The sequence below is a fragment of the Zootoca vivipara genome, chromosome 2, assembly GCF_963506605.1.
Source record: "Zootoca vivipara chromosome 2, rZooViv1.1, whole genome shotgun sequence".
Lineage (NCBI taxonomy): Eukaryota > Metazoa > Chordata > Lepidosauria > Squamata > Lacertidae > Zootoca > Zootoca vivipara.
In genome coordinates, this window is record NC_083277.1 from 120,208,253 (window position 1) to 120,215,388 (window position 7,136).

The following is a 7,136-nucleotide window of genomic DNA, read 5'->3' on the forward strand; positions in this document are numbered from 1 at the left end:
AGTGAAAGGATGGCAAAATGGCAAATGCATTTCAATGTAAGCAAGTGTAAAGTATTTGCATGTTAGGGCAAAAACAAAACAAAAACAAAAAACCTTAATATGTTCATGGAGTTTGAACTGGCTGTGGTGACTTGGAACACAACCTTTGAGTCGATGAATATGTTGACCCAATGATTATACAAATCAATGGGGCAGCCACATTTGGAATATAATGTACAGTTCTGGTTGCCTCACCTCAAGAAGAATATTGTAAGTTGGAAGAGGTTCGCCAAAGGACAATCAAGATGATCAAGGGGATGGAAGAACCCTATGAGGAAAGGCTGGAACATTTTGGATTTTTCTTTTTTTTAGAGAAAAGGTGAGAAAAGGGTAACATGATTTGTTGTTGTTGTTTAGTCGTTTAGTCGTGTCCGACTCTTCGTGACCCCATGGACCATAGCACGCCAGGCACTCCTGTCTTGCACTGGCTCCCGCAGTTTGGTCAAACTCATGTTCGTAGCTTCGAGAACACTGTCCAACCATCTCGTCCTCTGTTGTCCCCTTCTCCTTGTGCCCTCCATCTTTCCCAACATCAGGGTCTTTTCCAAGGATTCTTCTCTTCTCATGAGGTGGCCAAAGTATTGGAGCCTCAGCTTCACGATCTGTCCTTCCAGTGAGCACTCAGGGCTGATTTCCTTAAGAATGGATAGGTTTGATCTTCTTGCAGTCCATGGGACTCTCAAGAGTCTCCTCCAGCACCATAATTCAAAAGCATCAATTCTTTGGCGATCAGCCTTCTTTATGGTCCAGCTCTCACTTCCATACATCACTACTGGGAAAACCATAGCTTTAACTATACGGACCTTTGTAGGCAAGGTGATGTCTCTGCTTTTTAAGATGCTGTCTAGGTTTGTCATTGCTTTTCTCCCAAGAAGCAGGCGTCTTTTAATTTCGTGACTGCTGTCACCATCTGCAGTGATCATGGAGCCCAAGAAAGTAAAATCTCTCACTGCCTCCATTTCTTCCCCTTCTATTTGCCAGGAGGTGATGGGACCAGTGGCCATGATCTTGGTTTTTTTGATGTTGAGCTTCAGACCATATTTTGCGCTCTCCTCTTTCGCCCTCATTAAAAGGTTCTTTAATTCCTCCTCGCTTTCTGCCATCAAGGTTGTGTCATCTGCATATCTGAGGTTGTTGATATTTCTTCCGGCAATCTTAATTCCGGCTTGGGATTCATCTAGTCCAGCCTTTCACATGATGAATTCTGCATATAAGTTAAATAAGCAGGGAGACAATATACAACCTTGTCGTACTCCTTTCCCAATTTTGAACCAATCAGTTGTTCCATATCCAGTTCTAACTGTAGCTTCTTGTCCCACATAGAGATTTCTCAGGAGACAGATGAGGTGATCAGGCACTCCCATTTCTTTAAGAACTTGCCATAGATTGCTGTGGTCGACACAGTCAAAGGCTTTTGCATAGTCAATGAAGCAGAAGTAGACGTTTTTCTGGAACTCTCTACCTTTCTCCATAATCCAGCGCATGTTTGCTATTTGGTCTCTGGTTCCTCTGCCCCTTCAAAATCCAGCTTGCACTTCTGGGAGTTCTCGGTCCACATACTGCCTAAGCCTGCCTTGTAGAAATTTAAGCATAACCTTGCTAGCGTGTGAAATGAGCGCAATTGTGCGGTAGTTGGAGCATTCTTTGGCACTGCCCTTCTTTGGAATTGGGATGTAGACTGATCTTCTCCAATCCTCTGGCCATTGCTGAGTTTTCCAAACTTGCTGGCATATTGGGTGTAGCACCTTAACAGCATCATCTTTTAAAATTTTAAATAGTTCAGCTGGAATATCATCACTTCCACTGGCCTTGTTATTAGCAGTGCTTTCTAAGGCCCATTTGACTTCACTCTCCAAGATGTCTGGCTCAAGGTCAGCAACCACACTACCTGGGGTGTACGAGACAAATTCATGGAGGAGGAGTGGTCCTGTTTGCAGGTTTCCCTCAGGCATCTGGTTGGCCACCGTGAGAACAGGATGCTCAACTAGATGCGCCACTGGTCTGATCCAGCAGGCTCTTCTCATGTGAATAAGCTTATATCAATATGATTATACGGACTTTCTTCTTACTGTGTTCATCTGACAATTTCCATCTTGCTGTTGCTGAACTCCATCTTGGAGAAGGGCAGAATGGCAAAGATGCCTCAGTCTTGCAGAGCCCAGCAGAATAATGATAGTGGCTTGCAATCCAGCTCCTGTGGCTCAGAGCTAATGAACCACTGAATCATGGCACAGTGAGTGCCCCCATACAAACTGACCTCCAGCTTTTTGCCAGTGCAGTAGAACCCTTAAGGACAAACAAGGATAGCAAATGGATTCCGTGGATCAAATCCAACAATAATATATTTAATTGAGGTCATTCTGAATATGAAAGGTGAATTTTGTAGCAACTGAAAAGACTAGTCCATCCCTATATACACTGTGCAGCAGGCTATTTTGGACATGCCCACCTACCCCATACCTGGCTTTGCTGAAGGAAGGGGGTTGCTGGCACTGCTCATCAGCTGCATCTAAAAAGCCCTGTGCAAAGAGCTCTGACAGAACCAACAGTAAGGGTCCTTTGCTTTGCAAGGGGCTCAGCAAGGCCTGACAATCTGCCAGCTCCCTTGCTAGATAGCACTATGCAGGGGGCATAAGAGCCAACTCCTAAGAGCCAATGTCCCTTCAGCCTACCCAATAAAATATTTGAGGGGGTCATTCCCCAAGTTAATGGGCATTCCCATTCAAATGGCTAGACTTACCTGGGTCCCCCAATATATTTTTCTCTTTTTTTCTTTTTTCTTTATTGATACACCCCCCCCCCCAAAAAAAAACCAAGACAAGAAATACAAAGCGAACCATAATAGGGACAGTTTTTAATTACAAATCAGTAAAACAAAAAGCAGTCCTTGGACTATAGCCCAGATCTCCCGTCCATTCCTTATTTCAATAATCTATTATTTGTTGCCAATACATGTTTTTTCAAGTGTGCATGCACATGAAAGCTCATACAATGACAAACTTAGTTGGTCTCTAAGGTGCTGCTGGAAGGAATTTTTTTTATTTTTTGTTTTGATTTATCTAAGGTTTCAGATCTTTCTTAAATCTACTACTAAAGTTATTCAAACACTGCAACAGAGTTTAAACTACTGTAATTGTTTTTCAAATAAACTTTAAAGACTTCCCATTTTGAGATGAATTCCTGTTTTGGTTTGGTTTGTTTTTCTGATAAACTATCTAACTCCGCATAATCTGTTAACTTTTGGATCCATTCATGAATAGAAGGGATTTTCTCACTCTTCCACTTTGTAGCGATAAGAATTCTTGCTGCCACTGTGGCATATAAAAAGATACTCTTCATTTTTTTTGGGATATCCAGATCTTTGCAAGGTGCTGCTGCTGAGACCCTTGGAATGTATCATCATGCAGAGAGTGCTTTGGAAAGAGCTTCACAAGACCCAAAAATCAGATAAATTTTGGGTCTTTTGAAGCCCTCTGCAAATCACTCCACAATACCCTGTGGACAAAAAAGTGAAATAATGTCAGACTTGGCCTGGGAAGGATGGGAGAAAATACAGTGGTACCTCGCAAGACGAATGCCTCGCGCAACGAAAAACTCGCAAGACGAAAGAGTTTTGCGTTGCACGAGGGACTCACAAGACAATAAGGTTTTCTATGGTTTTTCTTGGTCTTGCGAAGCGGGGCCATAGAATGTAGCGCGGGAAGGCGGCAAAGGAAGATCAGCTGTCAGCGCGGGAAGCTGGCAGATGATCTTCCTTTGCCTTCTTCCTGCGCTACAGCTGGTTCCCCCAGGCTTGTCACCGCCTGCCTTGTCAAGCCCCGGTAAGCAGTGCCTGCTGCGCTTCAGCATCAGGGGACAGAGCCGAAGCGCGGCGGGCGCTGCTTGCCAGGGCTTGACAAGGCAGGCGGCGACAAGGGATCGGAGAAGTGCTTTACTCTCCGCTTGTCCCCCCCCAAAAAAGCTGGGAAAGGCATCTGACGGGGGATCAGCCCCTCCGATGCTCCCAGGTGTCAGCGGCGTGGCGGCAGGGGAGAGGAGCGGAGAATAAGGATCTCCACTTCTCTCCCCTGCCACCTCGCACACAGCCGGCATCAACGGCGGCGCTTGCTCTCTTGGCTCGGGGAAGGCAGGCAGGCAGGCAGACGGCAACAGCCCCGGAGCCGATAGGAACTGCCTGCCTGCCTTCCCCGAGCCAAGAGAGCAAGCGCCAGCGCCGCCGCCAATCCCCCCGGAGCCCATAGGAACGCATTGATTAAGTTTCAATGCATTCCTATGGGAAACCGCGACTTGCAAGATGAATTTTTCGTAGGGCGAATTGAGTCCTGGAACGAATTTAATTTGTCTTGCGAGGCACCACTGTAATGATCTGAATCACCAGCTAGGTCCAGTTCCACACTTCCACATGAATGTACTGTGGTCATAGCCTGGTGCTAGCTTTCTCCATGCTGAGGCCTGGAAAGTTTGGTAGATAAAGTGGTGAGAGATTTAAATAAAGTTATGCTTCTATATTGGGGAGGCTGTTAATTCTTGTATATTTTCAGAGAACTTATGGCAGATTAAAAGAGGGGTTGCTGTTCATGTTGTGTGTTATCCCGCTTTTACCTGTGGTAAAACATATTGTTGAGACAATGCAGAAACCTGCAAAAACATGTTTGACTAGAGATGTATGTTGGCCATGGGAAATGATGCCGCTGTCAAACCAAAACAAAAAATTATAATAATAAAATTCCTTCCAGTAGCACCTTAGAGACCAACTAGGTTTGTCATTGGTTATGAGCTTTCGTGTGCATGCACACTTCTTCAGATACACTGAAACAGAAGTCACCAGACCCTTATGTATAGTTAGAGGGTGGGGAGGGGTAATACTCAGAAGGGTGGTGGGAATGGGTGATTGGCTGATAGGAGTGGTAAACCTGTTAACGACTGTTAACGACTGTTAACACTTCAGCTCAGAAAATCTGTCTCCTCTCTTTCCAAAGAAGCCTAACAGTGTAATCCCAGTGGTATTATTTCATATTGGAAGAGTTTCTGAGGGTCATCTAATCCAACCCCCTGCAATGGAGGAATCTCTTGCCCATGAGGCTCAAACCCATGACCCTGAGATTAAGAGTATCAAGCTCTACCACCTGAGCTATCCCAGCCAGAAGTGCTGATAAGCATGCATGTCCCACTGAATGTAGTGTTTACTTCTGAGTAAATGTGCACTGTAAATCTGTGATGGCTACTTTTAACTTCCCATTACTGTGTAGTGCAGAACTGCAACAAGCATGGCACATGCTAGTGTTCAAAGCCAATTGTCATTGCTGTCAGTCTATGGAAAGCTCTCCTATAGTGATGAAGATGAAGATGATGATTTTAAAAGCCCTAATGAAAACTGATCAGCATTTTAGAATGAATTTCTCCTGGTATGCCAAATGTTTGTAATTGTATACTCATTTTTGCAAAGCTGATTTTGCCTAATATTTATATCTCCATAAAATCCATGTTTTTATGTTTTCATTTCTATGCACACTTTATCTCAGTATAGGCATTTTTGTACACATTACTTGCTGGAGAACTGCATTGCAGAATTTGGGGAAATGTGAATTTCAAAGGATGGCTGCTTCAGTTTGTGGATTGTTTCAGAAAGTGTGAATTAAGAAGCATATTTGCCTTTAAATGTGAACTGAAACACATTATCTCTGGTGCCTACTGCTAACACACATTTCAAGCAGTTTGAGCCAAATCCCAATCCTACCTTTGCTGTGAACATACTGTGAGGTGACATGGACAGAAGTTCACTCTGTGCCCCTCCCTGCCCAGTGGCCAAATGCTGAGCCCCCCCTCAGTGGCACCCACAGTAACACACCTCTCTCCCCTACTGCTTCCCCTCTCCTTCCACCCACTGTCTCACACATGCAGTTGGCTGAGCTTTCCATGTGTTCAAATGCAACCACTCCCTCTTGAAGTGTGCAGAGAAACTCAGCACAAGTGAAGTCATGGCTGCGGGTGGAGACCTGGTCCAGCTTGACTCACAGCTTGGGGGTCCCTCTTGGGCAGGGACCAGGATGAGGACACTGGCAAATGGCTGGGGATCTTTGCCTTCCGATCACAAAAAGCTCTCCCATCTGCTTAAACTCAGCCTCTGTGATCTTCAGGTGCACTGGAGAAGACAATAAGTGGGGCAGGATATCCCGTAATTGAAAGGACTAGTCAGCAACTAGATTTCCTGGTCTGCTACTATGAGAAGCAAATGGGGAAAAGTGGAGAAGTGGTTCAATTCCCACCCCATAATTCCCACCCAAATCTGTTGCCACTGACAGCACTTGCACCACTTTTTCTTTTTTAACACTTTCAGGATGGCGAGAGGGTGGCAAAAAGCACCTGCCTAACCCAGGCACATTTTCTGCACTCCCAATTGCATACAAGGGTGCAGCCGAACTGGGAGTGCAGGAAGGACAACATGGCTGCGGAAATGTCCCAACTGGATCTGAAGATGCGTTCAGACCAGGATGTGTTTGTGTGTGTGCCCTTTGCTGTAGCAAATTGCAGAAGGTGGTCCACTCCATACCACAGTCCATGATCTCCCACTTTGCTTTCCCCTTCCCGTGCCCCCCCCCGGCCCCCATGCAGAAAGCATGAAGGAGGGGAAGAGACACAAGCTTTTACCTGATTGGCTGGAAGAGAACCACACTGTTCCATTTCATAGACATTTCCCTACTAATCCCTAATCATTTTCTGATTGTTTTAGAGTAATTTGCTCCACTGCAACTTCCAGTCATTCACCTACATATTTAAAAACTGTGTTTCACAGTGGATTTTTTTCTGGCAATCTAACGGTTGCATGCTTCTGTAAAGAGTGTCAGAACACGTAAAGGAGAAACAGAGTAAAAAGGTTCTTATAATCCGAGTCATGGAACATTTACAGATGCTGTTTTTAACCCTGACACATCAGTAAAAAACGAATCTTGAGTTCCTTTGAGCATATGAAAAGTGCCTTTCCCTTAGCCACAATTTCAGCAGTGACAGCAGATGACTGCAAAGAAGGGGCAAAGCTTCCAGAAAAGACCTTGAGGTCTGGAACCTCTCCTTAGTAATTAACTACTGGAAAGGAAACA